Source organism: Humulus lupulus, chromosome 2, assembly GCF_963169125.1.
Source record: "Humulus lupulus chromosome 2, drHumLupu1.1, whole genome shotgun sequence".
Lineage (NCBI taxonomy): Eukaryota > Viridiplantae > Streptophyta > Magnoliopsida > Rosales > Cannabaceae > Humulus > Humulus lupulus.
The window spans coordinates 83,751,121-83,770,147 of record NC_084794.1 but is presented as its reverse complement, the minus strand read 5'-3'; positions in this window follow the sequence as shown (position 1 = coordinate 83,770,147).

Here is a 19,027-nt window from a genome sequence, read left to right as displayed (position 1 = left end):
TACTCAGCACTCCCAGTGCCCTTATCTGGTACAATAACAAGTCATTTGCATATCCTTCTCCCTGATCTTCAACTGGTACTAACCAGATCAAAGATCCACCTTGGAGAATTCTATCTTACTCAATAACCGAGTCCCTTAGATCTTACCACTTTGTTGAAGTCGTTCAATACAGTGCCCTAGTCCTGATTCCATCCCTGGCACCAATCAAATCACCATTCTATCCTTTTTGTGTGACAGTAATCCTGACCAATTCCCTGGAAGCACATCCAGAAATTCACAGACTAATCCAGTCTGTCTTAATCCCACTGACATAACCTAAGTGGTATCCACAACACTAGCTAAGAGTTTTATGCATCCTCCTATAATAAATCTCTAGCTCTCAATACAGATGTCATCAACATACAAGATCCATGCACAGTGCCAACTACCACAAGGATCTCCCACTCTCAAATCCAAGAGTTACGATTCTTTTCTTACAATCTAGCATTGCCTTACAATTGGTTAACCAACCCAAATCCAGGATCATGTTGAAGTCAGTCATAACCAACTTTATCATACCAACTGATGAGTCCTTTCTCCACCACAATCTAACTCATCTCTTAAATCACCAATAAACCATCACATTCCCATCATAACATCACCATGTGATCAGTATATCAAGTCTATGCCTTTCAAGAAGCATCAAGCAAAGAACAACATGGCACCAAAACCAGTCAGCATAATACAAAAATCAAACTAGAAAGTTGACATGCCACCCCTGAGGAACTAGTCTCGGTCTCAGTCTCGAACTCTGACTGCATCGAAACGAACACTCAAGCTGGAGTCGAGTTGTCCATCCCCTTTTGCTCATCCTTTCTTAGCCTTGGGAAATCCTTCTTGAAATGCCCAACCATGTCACATAAGAAACATGTCTTTGCTCGACATTCTCCCAAATGATGCCTCGTGCACCGAGCACATACTGAACGGGTCCTCCACTCCTTCTTCTTGCTTAGTCCAATAAATGGAGGCATCACTGCTTAAGCTCCAGGCTCTCCAACACTCTCCTGCCTAATCATATTTCCTATGCCCTCAACAGTAAGAGCCTTTCCTACCACCTGAGCGTAGGTAGAGATTTCATGCATTGGGGCAACTCTAATACCCTGACCTATTCTAGGATTCAATCCCTGAATAAATTGTTTCTTTCGAGCTACATCTGTGGGTACCATGTCAAACGCAAACTTGGAAAACCCATCCAATCTCTTAATATACTCGGTTACCGTTGCATTGCCCTGAACCAGGTTCATAAACTCATTCATCTTTGCAGTCTTGGCCGCATCACAATAATACCTTTCATTGAATAGCTGCCTAAATTCTTTCTAGTCCATCACAACTGTATCTCGTGTCTGGGATACTACTCCCCACCACGTTCGAGCATCACCCTGCAATACATATGTAGCACAGATCACCCTATCGTGACCTACCAGCCCCATGCTATCAAGAATGGAGCTGATCATGCCCATCCATTGTTCATCTCTGAATGGATCTAGGCCTCCCTCAAAGACTGGAGGATAATACTCCTGGAATCTTCCACAGAGAAATTCCCATTTGTTCTTAACCCTAGGCTGAGGCAAAACTGGTGCCACTCCTGGCACAACAAAGGAAGAGGTGTTGCTCGACAGGTTCCGCTGTTACTTCAAACACTAGCTATCTTCCTCCTGCCTCTGCAATCTTAATTGCACATCTGTAAGCACCTGCTGGAAATTCTGAGGGCCAGATAAAGAACTCAACCCCTGGCTAAAACTCCCAGCCTCAGTATAACCACAATCAGACCTCATTATCTGCCTTGGATACATACCTGCTGGTTGAATCTGCAGTCAATAACTTGACCAATTAAACATGATGAGCATAATAAGATCTCTCCCCACGGGATCAATCTTACCACACTACATTCACAAACCACTGTAGTGCTAGAAACTTACCCATAACTTTCATACATCAATCATAATCCTTGCTCTTCCAACATACCTACCATGCCTCCAACTCTAGCATGTAAATAATACATTTATATATATTTGTGGAGCAAGTAATCATATAGTCAAGAGCCAGGCTCTATCAGAATCTCATGCTCCCTAATACAACATGTAGGTAAAGCATTTACATTCTATTTAAGCAGTTAAACACATAACTACAGAAATAGTTACCATTCCCTGAGTGAAGCTATCTTTAGTGACGAGTGTACATGCCTAGCTTGTCTTCAGGAACCCCTAACCTTGGCTCGCTCTGATACCAAGTTGTAACCCCCTAAACTCAAGGGACCATTACGGTGTGTATTTTGAACAATGATAAACTCGCTAACTGAGTCATTTGTCAATAATTGTGTAACTAAGTATGATTAGCGGTTTAGGGTTAAAATTTTTGGTTAAGATATAACATTTCACTAAAACATTTACTATATACATTCGGATCCCAAAAATATAATTTAAAGTTAATTACAAGAAAATATTTACAACCAGCCGACCTAAGCGGCAAAATAGGGTTTAATCCTAGTTCCTCTTTCAACCCTCGGCCGTTGCGGTCGAGCAGCCGCATATGTACACATCGTCACCTAAGCACTCCAACTCAAGGATGGTCTAGCTTTCTTTTGCCTTTACCTGCACCACATAGCACCCATGAGCCGAAGACCAACAAGAAAACTCAATATGCTCATGAACAGTAATAACATGTCATAAAATCATAATGTGCATGCCTAACAATAATAGCCTTAATCACGCATGCAAATAAGTTCAAATAATGATGGTTGTGGGCCCTGCCCTCCTCTATGGATGACTAACAAGTCAATCCTAAACAGATGAGTGATTAACACTAGAGGTTTGGATAACCATGTTGGGGCTTATAGCCCTAATCAAATGAGTGACTGAGGAGTAAGTCACTAACATGGGATTTGCACCCTTAGATGAGTGACTGATGAGCAAGTCACTAACATGGGATCTTCACCCTTAGATTAGACTGATGAGCAAGTCATTAACATGGGATCTGCACCCTTAGATGAGTGACTGGTTAGCAAGTCACTAACATGGGATCTGCACCCTTAGATGAGTGACTGGTAAGCAAGTCATTGACCTGAACCAAATGAGTGACCATGAAGTCATTAGTGTCGGTTCTGTACCCTTAGCCATGTGACGATATGGTCACCTGGGTCTTCCGGCCTTGGCTCTGAGTGACTAGTCATGGAACTAGGCAAGCGCTTTTAGTTTTCATCGAGCTTGAGGTCGGTTCGGCATTAATGCTCATGATGAGTCATTCAATGCAGATGTCGATTAGATCTAATCTTTTTGGCTCTGCGTTCATGACGCTTATGCCGCTCTTGACTCATAGGTCAATAACATACGACCAGTGCTCAGTACTACTGTCGAACTTGACTAGTAAGTCACAGCTTCACAGCCAGTTCTGATACCATTGCCGATTCTGACTAGTAAGCCAGTACCACGCACAAGTAAGCAATGCTACTAGGCATATATCATATGTAAAATATCCAAATGTAGGACATTCAACATGCTTACTTAACAATTGCTAGCATAATTAGGATCATGCACAAACAAAGAGACTCAAGCTCTGATCAATCTCATATTTAACATTCATGGCATGCCCTAACCACATGTATCTCGTGCATCACATGCATCACATACTGGGTGCAGTTTTCTTACCTCTAGTTCGATCGAGAAATAACAATTGAACGACCCTTGAGAACGATCGATCCTTTAATCCCTTAATGGTCACCTAGTCATAACCAATTATAACTTCCATGAATGAAAATCAACAATAAAAGGGTCTTGACCTAAACCTCACTCTCGGGACCCAGAATTGTACCCAAACAGTGAGTAGATTCGATCTCGAGCCTTAAGAATTGAAACCCCGAGCCAAAAATCCCTAAAAATGCCCAAAACAGAAATTTGAAGAAGCAGGGTAGTGTTGTAGCGCTACCCCCTTAGCGCCCTAGTGCTCTAGGAAAATTGGCAAACCCTCAGCTAGCGCTGTAGCGCCCCCTTGTGGGCGCTATAGCGCTACACCCAGGCAGAAATGCCCTGGTTCTTCTCCCCTTCGACTCCACCATTTCAAACCTAAACCAAAAGCTCCCAAACTCCATTTAAACCCCCAATTGAACCCAAAAACCATTTACACATGACCTAGGCATCATAACCTAAGAAACCCTTGCCAAATTCTCCCATTAAAACTCAACTTTCAAACCAAAAACCCAACTGAAACTCAATGAGAAAACAGAGCAAGAACTAAGGTTTTACTGGCCAAAAACTCACCTCAATCTCAGCTTAGAACCCTATTCAATGGTGGAACACAACCCTAGATTATCAAATCTTGGTTCCCTGGCTTGGTTCCTCAAAAGAAGCTTTAAAATCCAAAGAGAAATGGAGAGGAAATGATGATCGGTTGAAGAAGGAGGAGGTGCTCTGTTTTGATTAACTTCCATAACCATCTAATGGCTAATATATATCCCTTAGGGTGAAATGTCTAAAATACCCTTAGGTCATTTAAAATCCTTTAAAGGCTTCCAACGACAAAATTTTCATTTCCCACCTTCTCGTTAATCATAATTAACACCCTCCAATTCCTGTTATTCTCAATATTCTCAAATGCTAATAAATAATATCCCATTACCCTTTAATTCCCGGCAATGTTCTAATCACCAAATTACTTGAGACTCACCCAGAGCCCCGAAACTAATCCCGTTATGACCAGACCGATAACTTGCATTCAAAGATCGTCACATGCCGAATGGCTCGAATAAATTCACATATAATGTGGTATTATTCATAATTCTCCAACATGCATGAAAATACACAATTACGCCCTCAACGAGCCAAATTACGAAAATGCCCGTATAATTAAAAATGGACCAATATGCATGCATTTATCATCATATTATAATATAATTCACATAAACATGCATATAATCTTTTAATGGCATAATAAATCAATTATGGCCCTCCCGACCTCCTAATCAAGGTCTTAAACCTTATGAAGGATTTTGGGGTATTACACCCAACTAATTCTAAGACCTCGGACCATTAAAACTACTAAAACATAGCTACTGTTTTGGAATACATACGTAAAATAATAGAACTTTATTAAAAATCCAAAATATGGGATCCCATTGTTATTACATAAAAATAAAGAAAACATAAATTTTTAATTAATTGTTCAAATACTAAATGCGGAAAAATATATACATAAATTAAAAAGACTCAAAATATAAACTTCATCCTCGATCTTTTCTAGCAGTCCATTCATTCCATCCTCTCCCAATACACATGCCAAAACTGCCATGAATCCAACCCGCCTTCGAAGCTTATTTTCCTATTCCATCTAAAATAATAAAAAAAAAAGGAATGAGCCTAATGCCCAGCAAGGAAAATCTACTAAAACATAGCATAGATTATAAGACTAAAAACATATACTATAAAACATATAACGTAAAAATGTATATCATATAAACATGGGATTACAATATTAATGGCCATTAACTCATTACCGTAGTATGTGATAAAAAAACCATCCACATCCTCTGTCTACTAATCGAGGTAGGTTAGATCACCAAATAGTATATGATAAACCATCTAGGTCCTCTGTCTATTAATCGAGGTAGGTTTAATCATAACTCTAATCTACGATAATGATAAAAATCTTGGGATTCATTTGCTATCTAAGCAACTATATTTCCCAAGTGATCACAACATAAAACATATACATATATACATAACATAGCATATAAACATATCATAACACATACAATCTAACCTATTTTCCTTACCAAAAATCGGGATATGGGAGACAATAATGGGATTGGAAAACTCCTAAAACCAAACAGTAGGAATCATAAGTTTCTAAATAAATGGAGATGAAAAGGAGATCTAACCCATCAAGATAAAACTTACTGAAAACCTTAAGTTTCAAGAAACTTAAACACCTAACCAAAAGTCATAATAACAAGTTAGGATCTGAAAAAAAAAATGAAAGAAAATAAAAGAACTATAAGGAACTAACTCTGAGGATAAGAATACCTTTGATAGACTAGAACTTCGATCTACACCTCAATACCGAAATGTCACTCTATCTTACTTCCCAAGTGTTTACAAAAACTTAGATTGGAAAACTTTTAATCCCAAAACCCTAGTGTTTTCTCTCTAGAATAAACTTAGCAGCTTAAAGGCTCTAAAGAATGTTTGAATAATGAATGAAATGGCTGAGTGAAAGGTCCTATTTATAGAGTTCAAGGAGTGAAACTAACCCCTTTAAAAAAGAATAAATAAATTAATAATAATTGAATAAATTTGAATTTTTTGTTCAACAAATGCCTAGAACTTGGTCAAAAACGTTGTTGAGGGCTATTTCTAATTCGATTCCATGAAATTTCAAAAACAACATAAAGGGCTGATATATCACCCCTTATAGGCGCTATATCGCCTGCCCCTATGTCCTGAGCCTTCATGGTTTCATCCATGCGAAGTCAATGTGTTTTCCGTATCAACCTTAGGCGATGTATCGGCCCCTAAAGCTGTGATATATCAGCATACACTGATATTTTAAACATGTTTTTGCGCTCTTTCAGCATATTTTGAATTTGTTTAAACAACTTTGACTGAGTAAAACGTGATCCTAACAGCTGCTGGAAGGTTCTAGAGCTTCTAGATCTTCCTTTACTAATTTTGTTTACCCTCGATTTGGTCAACGACATGGAGTCAAGTAAAATGACAGAAATGAGATGAAATCAAGACAAAAAGATAAACGACACAAAAATATTTATAGTGGTTCGGCCCCAGAAAATGGTAACAACCTACGTCCACTTAGTGTTCTTATTGATGTAGAATTCCAAGAATTGTGATCAATGAACCAGGGTTCACGAGTTTCACAAGCTTTCGGATGAATACAATTATGGTGGATAAAAACACTATATTTCTCTCTTAGAATTCCAAAGTTCAATAGTCCCCTCTCTTGAGCCCTTTGATTCTTATTTATAGGCTCAAGGAGTTATACATGGGCCAATGGGCCTTTATTACATTTAATACAGGCGTATCTAAAAAATAATGGAAATTACAATTAATACGTAATCATAAGATTACATATCTAAAATAAATAAATGAAAAGATACGACCAGACCAGTCGCCCATAAATATGATGTCTAATGAGCCAATTCTCTTCTAGTCGATGGTTGAACAGATCATACTCACTTAAATTGTCACGTGTATCTCACGTGTAGGCTAATTCTGCCACGTCATTGGGTAGTCATTTCTTGGGTAAACATTTGCCCCTGAAGTTTATTTTACTACGACCAACATATAATAAACTTACTCAACCGACCTTTCGTATGGCCTGTCACATCTGTCAGTGCCTTTTTGAGAAAGTGGCTAATTATGACTGTTGCAGTTTCCCAAAAGTATTTTGACGGCTAACACAATTCCCCACATTTTGAAAACTCACCCCCATCATTACCTTATTACCTGTGCCATGATCAGTATAAATAACCCAGTCTTCTCACTTTTTACCTTTTACCACTCTTCTTTTTCTCAAGAACTCAGAAGAAAAACTCAGAAACATCTGGTGATCCGAGGTGTGTCCCTCCATCCGCAAGCATCAATGCTCGTGACTTCATTGCAATCTTTCACTCAAGTAAGTTTCTTGACCGATTCGACTCTGCTATACCGTGCAACGTTTATTTCTCCAGTTTTCTGATATTCGGACTTTGAGTTTTTGAATGTTCTTGAGGAAAGATTTCGGGGTAAATGGGCTCGTAGGTAGTAACATGATAGGATAGGAGTTTTAATTAGCAAAAACACTAAATGAGGCTAAGAAATTGGCGTGGGAAGAAAGCATACTGATTTAGGGTGCAAAATCGAAGTAAAATTTTGATTTTTATGCTTTTGAAAAAATTTGGGTTTTTCCCGCCTGTTTTCGGAGTCGAAAAATTTCCCTGAAAAAACTTTTCACTTTCGCTTTTTAATCTATTTTTCCAAACTGTTCGCATGCTTTTAGTGTTTACGTTAGAATGTTGCTGGTCATATAAAAGCTTAACTTTTATACACGAGCAAGGTTATCCCAACATTTCCACTTCTTCTATCTGTTGGTCGTAGATTCTCATCTCCCATTTTCTGTTCCCAGATTTTCATGCACAATCGTTGGGGAGGTGAGAGGTCGATCGACAACAATCTGCTCGCGTTACTGTTTGAGGGTCAAGAACAATCGTCACTGTCATTTTTAGAAGTACCATTTTCTCAACACAACCCAGCGACCAGACCTCTGCCCAGTCCACTGAACATGGGTCGCGTAAAGTATACTGCTCGTAGAAAGAAGAAAACAGCCAACCCTTATTCTAACCAGCCTGCCCTTCACACCGAGGATCCTTCGACAAACCCTCATCCTGTAAATATTGTACCACCTGAAATTCAACCTAAAGCCCGACCTCGCGACGGCCTTAGGACAAAGGTCGAATGGCACGTTGCCCTTCCTAGCATCATATCAGCTAGGATGGTGAATAACTATCTCAAGAAGTACGGTCTTCCTAGGATAACCCTAATCAAACCTTCACCCGACCAAAGGGCAAACATGCCTGGAGGCACTTTCAGCGCCTGGTCGAGATACCATATCGAGGCAGGGGCTATCTTGCCTCTACACGAATTTTTTCAAGGGGTGGCCAATTATTTTGAAGTCGCCCCCTTTCAAATTACCCCCAATGGATATAGAGTACTGTCTGCACTCTATATCCTTTATAACCATAAGAAGTGGCCTTTACCTACACCACACGAGATCAACTACCTGTTCGATCTCAAAACCAACCCCAACAACACAGGGTTCTTCCACTTCTACCATCAAGATTTCACTCGTACCTTCCTGAGTGATATCACCTACAAATCCAATGTAGGGAAGTACTTCCAGGAGTACTTTCTTACAACGGACCTGGTCATTGATAACCTGACCTTCACCCGAAGAGGTAAATATTTTACTCACTGGTCGTTTAATTTCTTCTAGCTTTTCTATGCCGTCTTTAGAACTTTGGCATTGTTTAGGTCCATGGTACCAACCAGACCCTACTACAGAGATGGAGATAAGGGTAGCAGCCTTGGCCAGCATGACGAACATCGAGAAGAGCGTCAAAGAGATGGTTAATGAGAGCAACTTAAGGCTGGTCGGCCTTCTTGCACCTCATCAGGAAGTGAGGGAGTCTATAGCAGAGAGTGCCACTGGAGGAGAGATCTCCGAGCAGCAACAAGATGTGTCACAGCCTCTGAGACGACAGGCAACAGGAGTAACCATCAGGGAACCCTCCAGCACCCCACGAGCTGCTACTACTCTAACCCAACACGAGAAGGGCAAGCAGAAACTTCCAGAATACCTCGAGCCCATACTCGAGTCTTTTGATGAGAACGGTATTGACTTCTCACTTTTAGACAATTTTCCCATTCCCTGTAATTTATTCGATGAGGACGGCAACTTTAAATATGCGATCAATAGTTTAAATTCAAACTTCTTCGAGGCAGAGAGTGAGAGTAGCAGTAGTACCATAAATAATGTATCGACCAGTAATAATAGCTCGGGTATACTACTTAGAATTTTTCTTGCTCTTATTCCCTTGCTTTTTTTTTAAGTAACTTAATTTATATTGTCTGATCATTTGTTTCCATCCTGCAATCATGACTTCTGGAGAAGCATTCGACTTGTATAGCAACCCCAATGCCATGACTCCTACGAGCAGGAAGAAAGCGAGCAGGTGACACCCCAGGAAAAGCAGTAACGACCCTTCTAAGAAAAGGGCTTGGACTGAGGGTCCTCCCATACCACCACCTTCCAAGGACACGACTCCTCCTCCAGCTCCCATCGACCAGACTCCTTCAGCTCCTGTCGGCCCAACTCCTCTAGCTCCATGCAACCCAAGTCCTCATGCTCATCCAGGGAAGACTCAGGCCGAGGCTATCCTGAACACAGCTTGCAACTCGGCCAACGACAGGCTGAAGAAACTGTCGAAACACCGGCACAGTCAGGAATCCTTCACCAACGTCTCCTCCATGAAGGTCAAACTAATTCTCAACAGCTTTAATTTTTCTCTGATCGCAGGGAGTTTTGACCTTGAGTACTGGTTGGCGTCGCTCGGAGGAGATGTCTGCCCAGCATGCTGAAGAGATTAATACTATCGAGGAAAGACTTGGAGAGGAGCTCAAGGTGGCCAAGGCTAAACATACTGAGTAGCTGAGAGTGGTTAAGGAAAAAATTGCTAAGCTAGCCGGGGAGCTAAAGCAGCATAATGAGGCCTTGGTCAAAGTCACTGAGGCCAAAGAGAAATACAAGGAGGCTTCGGTGTTGAACTTCAAAGAGGCCTCCAAACTCCAAGATGAAATGGCGATCAGCAAGAAAGAAACTATTAAGCTGGAGGAGCAAGTCAAACTGCTCGAAGAAACAAATGCTAGCAATCTGGAGAGGTTCAAGGGAGCGGCGTTTAAATGCTTCTATATGTTCTGGAAAAGCAACCCCGAGGCAAACTTTGATTATCTGCCAGAACATATGAAGCAGGTTGAGCTAGCTAACTGCATTGCTCACCTGGAGGATGAGGAGAAGGCTCAGGGATCCCCTGAGATCTCTTTGGCGACAGGTATTGAAGGAATCGAAGAGGATGTTAAGACCACAGTCGACCAGCAGCTCATGCAAGATCCTTCATCTGCTCCTGCCACTCAATAACTTTCTTTACTTTGTTTATTTATTTTTAACTAAGACATATGAACCACGGTTTGTAATGTCAAGAAAATTTTTTGTTGCGTAGGGCATTTCCCTTTTAATAAATAGTTACATCCGAGCAACAAATGCTCACGGTGTAACACATTTCTATTTTTATATTATAATATTTGTAATTTATTATAACATCTGTTCACATGACCAAACTTAGCATATCACTTTGTTTTGATTTGACAAAATTTAAACAAAATTTTGAAAAATACTCTAAGTACCGTAGTATGCTTTCCCTTATTTTGCTCGTTTGTTTACATATGCCTGTTGATATGCTTTGCTTACTTAGTACCTTATATGCCCCCCAAGTGATTGAAGAGCTCAAGGTCCTCAGTCACTTGCCATGACCATGACCTGTTCGAACATTGTTGCTTGTAATAAATACTTGTAAACGTGATAATATAGGAAAACAACACACGTAATGAGCAAATACTTGTAATAAATACAATAATTGGCAAGAATAACTGGCTGCGCACAGTTCCTTTTATTTCGCGTAATAAATGGACAATCGTGTGTGTACAAGTGATCAAAAATTGATCTTACATTTATAAGCGACTAGTCATATGACTGACTAACCCTTGTTCATAAACTTGTAAAAAGTGAAATTAATACAAGCCAATTCTTTAAAAAGAACTGTTTATTGATAATACTTGCGCAGGTGTTCTCCATTCCAATAGCGAGGAATGAGATCTCCATTCAAGCGAGCAAGTTTATACGTGCCTAGTTGGAGGACTACCTCAACTTGATACGGACCTTCCCAATTGGGTCCAAGCACTCTGGCGGCTTGATCTCGTGTATTAAGAAAAACTCGTCTAAGTACTAAATATCCCACGCTAAATTTTCTCTCTCGTATTTTAGAGTTCAAATATCGAGCCACCTTTTGTTGATAAGCTGCCACTTGAAGTTGAGCTTGCTCGCGCCTTTCATCGACCAAATCCAAAGATTCCATCAATAACTGACTATTAACACTCTAATCATATGCCAACCTTCTATGTGATGGTGGGTCTAATTCAACAGGCAACATGGCTTCATATCCATAGGACAAAGAAAATGGAGTATGGCCCGTTATTGTTCGATGGGATGTTCTATATGACCAAAGGACTTCTGGTAACTGTTCTGACCATGCCCCCTTCACTTCTTCAAGCCTTTTCTTCAAGGTATCCTTCAAGGTCTTGTTGACAACTTCAACATGCCCATTTGCTTGCAGATGAGCTACTGAAGAAAAAATCTTGATAATCCCATGCCTTTCACAAAAATATGTTAACAGATCACTGTCAAATTGTGTGCCATTATCTGAGACAGTCTTTCTTGGCAACCCATAGCGACACACGATATTTTTTACCACAAAATCTAGTACCTTCTTGGTCATTATTGTTGCAAGTGGTTCAGCTTTGGCCCACTTTGTAAAGTAGTCAACAGCAACTACTACATACTTGACATTGCCTTTTCCCATGGGTAAAGACCCGATCAAATCTATCCCCCACACTACGAATGGCCATGGGCTTTGCATCTGTTTGAGCTCATTAGGGGCTGCTCGCAGTATCTTGGAGAACCTTTGGCACTTGTCACATTTCCTAACAAAATCCACAAAGTCCTCATTCATTGTAGGCCAGAAGTATCCTTACCTTAGGATCTTTTTTTATAAACTCTGCCCCCCAGCATGATCTCCGTAGAAACCTTCATGGGCTTCTCGCAGTAATTCCTTGGCCTTTTCCTTTGAAACACACCTTAAAAGTGGCATCGAGTACCCTCTCCTGTATAAAACTCCATCGACCAGAATGAATCGAGTCGACTAGCTCTAGAGGGTTCTTGCTTTGTTTCTGTCTGTCGGTAGCACTCCATGCTCTAGGTATTCGATGAATGGCATCATCCATGTGTCTGTTGTTTGGATTACGAGGGAAGACTCTTCTGCTTGAATGCTCGGTGCGGAAAAATGCTCAACAGGTACTATGTTCAAGATGTCAGCATCCTTCGCGCTTGCTACCTTGGCCAAAGCATCAGCATTTGAGTTCTGGTCGCGAGGTACTTGTTGGAGAGTATATTGTTTGAATTGTGCTAGCAAGTCATTTGCTTTGTTTAAATAAGCAACCATCTTAAGACCCTGGGTCTGATACTCTCCAATAATTTGATTACACAATGGAATCGATATCCTTCGGGCGTGACTAAGATCAAACCTGCTCCAGCATTGTGCTCGTTGGAAGAGCCATCTACGAACAACTTCTAGGGAGGAGCTTGACTTTGTAGTTCAGGCTCTTCTATTGGCTTGGTATCTTGGATCCCAGTAAATTCTATGACAAAGTTTTCCAGAGCCTGTCCCTTCACAGCTGCTCGTGGTGAGTAAGAAATATCGAACTTTCCAAGTTCAACTGCCCATTTCAATAATCGACTGGCAACTTTTGGTTTTTGCAGGACTTGCCGTAGTGGCTGGTCGGTGAGTACTACGATGGGGTGAGCTTGGAAGTATGGTCGCAGCTTTCTGGAGGCCAAAATCAAACAATTGGCTAATTTCTCAATGGGTGGATACTGCAACTCTGCTCCCACTAGCCTCTTGCTTATATAATACACAACTTTTTGAACATGTTCCTCCTCTCTGATCAGGACAGCGCTAGCAGCATACTCGGTGACTGCCAAATAGATGAACAAAGTTTCTTTCTTGACCGGCTTGGACAAAATTGGTGGTTGCAACATATGAGACTTTAGAGCCTAGAAAGCTTGCTCGCACTCTTCTGTCCACTCGAATTTCTTGTTGCCCCTAAGTAGATTAAAAAAAGGAATGCACTTGTCTGTTGATTTGGAAATGAATCTACTCAAAGCAGCAATCATCTCGGTTAGGCTCTGAACAACTTTAACTTTGGCAGGCGACTTCATCTTGATCAAGGCCTTGATCTTTTCGGGATTAGCTTCGATACCTCGCGAGTTTACTATGAATCCCAAAAAATTTCTCGATCCAACACCGAATGAACACTTAAGGGGATTCATCTTCATCTGATATTTGTTCAAGATGCTGAAGCATTCTTGCAAGTCCTCAATCTGTTCTTCTTCCTTCTTTGACTTGACCAGTATGTCATCGACATATACCTCCATGTTAACACCGATCATGTAATGCCCCAAAATCCCAAATGAGGTTTAATGGTTGGATAGGTAGGTCGGGAGGGCCATAATTGATTTATTATGCCTTAAATGATTATATGCATGTTTATGAGAATTATATTATAATATTATGTTAAATGCATGCATGTTGATCCACATTTCATTATAGGGGCATTTTGGTAATTTGGCCCGTTAAGGGCGTAATTGTTTATTTTCATGCATGTTGGTGAATAATTGATGAGGCCACATTATAATGTGGATTTTTTCGAGCTTTTCGGCATGAGACGATCTTTTAATGCAGGTTAGCAGTTTGGTCATAACAGGGTTGATTGCGGGGCTCGAGGTGAGTCTCGGGGAAATTTGGTGATTAGAGCGTTACCGGGAATTGGAGAGCGTTAATTATGATTAACGAGATAGGCGGAAAAAGACGATTTTTCCCTTAGAGGATGTTTAGGGTTTTAATTAGGCTTAGGGGCAATGTGTTCTTTTCACCCTAAGGATAGATATAGCCATTTGAAGGCTGTAGAAGCTTAAGTAAAACAGAGCATAGTTCTTCTCTCCCGTACACCATTTTTTCTTATTTTCCCCTTGGATTTTTTAGCTTAATTTGACGAACCAAGCTAAGGAAGTGGACCTTGAGGGCTTAGGGTTGTGTTCCACCATTGAAGAGGGTTCTATACTGAGCTTGAGGTAAGGTTCTAGCCATTACAACTCTGGTTTTGCCATGTTTTTCTATTGGATTTCAGCTTAAATTTCTAGATTGGATATTGAGGATTGATGGGAGTTTTTGGCAAGGGTTGCTTGGGTTATGATGCCTAGGACTTGTGTATATGGTATTTGGATTCATTTGGGAGTTGGAATGAGATTTGGAAGCTTGTTTTCCAGATTGGAAATTGAGGAGTCAAAGGAGGGAAAAACCAGGGTTGAAAACCCTGGTTGTAGCGCTACAACGCCCAGCTATGGGCGCTACAGCGCTAGTTGAGGGCTTTCCATTCTGCCTGTAGCGCAGAGGCCCTAGGGGGGTAGCGCTACCCTGCTTTTCCAGATTCCTTTTGGGCACTTTTGAGGGTTTTTGGCTAGGGGTTTCAATTCCTAAGGCTCGAGATCGAATCTACTCACCATCTGGGTACAATTCGGAGTCCCGGAAGTGAGGTTTAGGTCAAGAAGCTTTTATGGTTGATTTTCCTTAATGGGGGTTATATTTGGTTATGACTAGGTCACCACTAAGGAATCAAAGGGTCGATCGTTCTCAAGGGTTGTTCTTTTACTATTTCTCGCTCGAACCAAAGGTAAGAAAATTGCACCTCATATGTGACATGCACGGTTATTCATGAAGCATATTGAGTGTTTAAATGTAGACATTGATTGCATATCAAATGCTTAACAAATCTTTCTTACTTGTGAATGGCACTGACTTATTAGTCAGAATAGCCAATGGTGTCAGTATTAACTGTGAAGCTGTGACTTACTAGTCAAGTTCGGCAGTAGTACTGAGCACTGATCGTATGGTATTGAATTTTGAGTCAAGAACGGTATTAGCGTGTTTAACGCAAGCTGAAAAGATTAGATCTAATCGACATAAGCATTGAAGGACTCATCATGAGCATTAATGCTTGACCGACCTTAAGTTCGATGAAAACTAAAAACGCTTTTCTAGTCTAATGGCTAGTCACTCAGAGCCAGGGCCAGAAGACCCAGGTGACTGCTTCGTCACATGGCTAAGGGTGTGGAACCCACATTAGAGACTCACTCATTAGTCACTCATTTGGTTTACATTAGTGACTTACACATCAGTCACTCATCTATTTAGGGCTATAAGCTCTGGATGATTATCATAATCATCATCTGAAATTATATACATGTAGTAATAAGTTTTCTTGCTGAGCCTTGGCTCACGGATGCTATGTGGTGCAGGTAAAGGAAAAGAAAAGCTCACACATTCTTGAGTGGAGAGCTTAGGTGGTGATGTGTACATATGCAGCCGCTTGACCACCACGACCAAGGAGTTTCTCGGAGGAACTAGGGGTTAACCCTATTTTTGCCGCTTAGGTCGGTGGGTTGTAATTTTTACACTGTAATGACCATTTTGGATTGTAAATAACTTGTAAATGCTTTTATGGGCCTATGAACAGTTTTATGTTTTAAATAAAATATATCATTTCCTTTTTTATCGAGTTTTCACCTTAGTCTGTTAATAATACCTAGATGCACATTTATAACCAAATGACTCGATTAGCGAGTTAAGCATGGTTCAAAGCTCACAGTAACTATCTTGGAGTAACCCGGGCATTACAAATCAACTCTTTAAACATGTGGTTGACTAGTCGCTGGTAAGTCGCACCAACATTTTTCAAACCGAAAGGCATTACTTTGTAACAGTAAAGCCCTATATCAGTTCGAAAGCTACTGTGATCCTCATCTGGTGGATGCATACTAATTTGATTGTACCCAGAGTATGCGTCCATGAATGATAAGATCTCATGCCCTGATGTGGCATCATTCAGCTGGTCGATCCTTGGGAGTGGGAAACAATCCTTCGAGCAGGCTTTATTAAGGTCTGTGAAATCCACGTTGTCCTCCACTTGCCATTCGGCTTGGGAACCAGTACAGGATTAGAGGCCCAAGATGGATAAAACACCACCCTGATGAATTCGTTCTCCTTTAGCTTCTCGACTTCATCTTTTAACGCCTTTGATCTATCTTTGTTGAGCAGCCTCCTCTTTTGTTGTACTGGTGGTAAACTTTTATTTATATTCAAGACATTACTGATAATTGCTGGGTCAATCCCAACCATATCCTTATGCGACCAAGCAAATACCTCCTGGTTATCTTTAAAAAATTCCACCAGTTTTTGCTTTGTTGTTGTCTCTAAGCTTTTACCGACTTTCACAACCCTGGTCGGATCTGCCTCATCAAGTTGGACCTCCTCGAGGTCCTCCACTGGTCCTACATCTTCTTCAAAATCCCCAAAGTAAGGATCTAAATCCATATCCTCACTTTGGGTTACACCCTATTTGGTGACCTTTTCACCTGATTGGGCTTGTAATTCATTCGCCAACTGCAACCTTTTCTCGACTTTTTCCCCCGATCCACCCCTTTTTGCCTTGGTAATTGAGGAATTATAACATTCTTGCGCTTCTCGTTGGTTTCCCAACACACATTCTACCCTTGTGTCAGTTGGAAACTTCATAGCTAGGTGTCAGACCGAGGTCACGACTCCCAGGTCGACTAGAATAGGTCTTCCAATCACAGCATTATATGCAGAAGGACAATCAACTACTATAAAAGTAGTGAGTAATGTCCTATTCACAGGTGTAGTTCCTGCTGTGACTGGAAGCCTGATCGACCCAGTTGGCGCGAGTCCTTCTCTGAAAAAACCATAAATGGTTTGGTTGTATGGCTCCAAATCTTACAACGACAATTTCATCCTCTCTAGCGAAGATTTGTACAGGATGTTGATTGTGCTTCTTGTATCCACTAATACTCACTTAACCATCATATTAGCAATCCGGACGTCCACGACCAGAGGATCTGAATGGGGAAGCCGGACATGCTGAGCGTCAAGCTTAGAGAAAGTTATTGGTTCTTCCTCTGTTCGAGATTTTTTGGGAGTTTGCTCCTCTACATTCAGCATTTCAATGTCCTGGTCGTGATATAAGGTTCGGGCATACTGCTCCCTCACCTTCCCACTATCACCTACCAGGTGTGGGCCGACACAAATGGTCAACAATGTACCTACAACTTGAGCTGGTTGTAAAGGGGGCGAGCGTTGGTGTACAGGTGCCGGCTCGTTGCCTCCTTGAGCCTCTCGCTAAAAACCTCTAGGGGCTCGTACATATCTTCTCAGGTTTCCTTCTCTGATAAGGAACTCAATCTCATCTTTAATTTGGTTGCACTCGTTGGTGTCATGACCATAGTCATTGTGAAAATGACAAAACTTAGTTGTATCTCTCTTGGAGATATCTTTCCTAATCGGGGATGGTCGCCTGAAAGGAACAGTGGTGTTAGTAGCCTGGTACACTTTTTCTCTGCTTTCGACTAGGGCTGTGTAATTGGTGAACCTTGGTTCGTATCTTTTACTTTTAGGGCGCTTGTTCTCAGATGTTGACGGCTCGTGGTTCACCCTTTTTCCTCCGTTTTTCCCATTATTTTTGTCGTTGCCATTGGATTTCCCAGACTCACTGGCGGCTTTGGTGGGATCTTCTTTTGGCCCTTGGTTGTCTGCAGGCGTCTTCCCTTCATTGGCAATGGCATCTTCGAGCTTGATCTACCAGTCCACTCGGTCTAGAAACTCTTGGGTGCTCTTTACCCCATTCTTCTGTAAACTGTTCCAGGGGATGAATGGTGCCGTACTCCAGCAGTAAGTGCCATCATCTTCCCTTCATCACCAACTGTCTTAGCCCCAGCAACGACTCGCATAAAAAGTTGGACATACCCCTTTAGGGTTTTTCCCTCCTTCTGGCGTATCTCGACCATCTGGTTAGCCTCGGTAGGATGTACACGACCAGTGTAAAACTGTCCGTAAAATTCCTTCACGAACATTTCCCAAGACACTATGCTAGCAGGAAGGAATTCAAAAAACCACTCCTGAGCAGTATCAAAACAAGGTGGCTAGGAAGATTCTGCATCGAGCGTCATCTGACACCTTCTGGATGTCCATTTGTATCTCTAATTTATTTACGTTAGATACTGGGTCTTCTAATCCGATGAAGTTGGGCAAGACTGGCATCTTAAATTTTCTTTGGGTCATGGCCATCACTATTCTTTGTACAAATGGAGTGCCTCTTCTCTGGTCATATTCAATGTGGGATGTCCGGCTCCCCACTAGCTGTTGGATGGCCTGATTCAATGCATCGAGCTGGGCCTGTACAACGTCTGGTATTGTTGGGGCGACTAGTGCTGGAGGGGCATTCTCATCGTGTCTTTCTCATCTATCATTGAGAACATCCCTCAAATCCTCATCTCTACGCCTTTTTTCGCTAGCGCCCAATCGATCAAAGACGTTAGGTTGCCTAGGCTGTCCCTCAGCATTCTGGCTCACCGACCGGTTCTCTCTTGGTGGGGGGTTCCGCTCTCCACCCCTATCTCCTTGCCTTCGACCAACATTTCCTCTGTCAATCTGCCTCATTGTAGTCATGGACATACCTAAAGTGTGACCGACTATGGTGCGACTTGG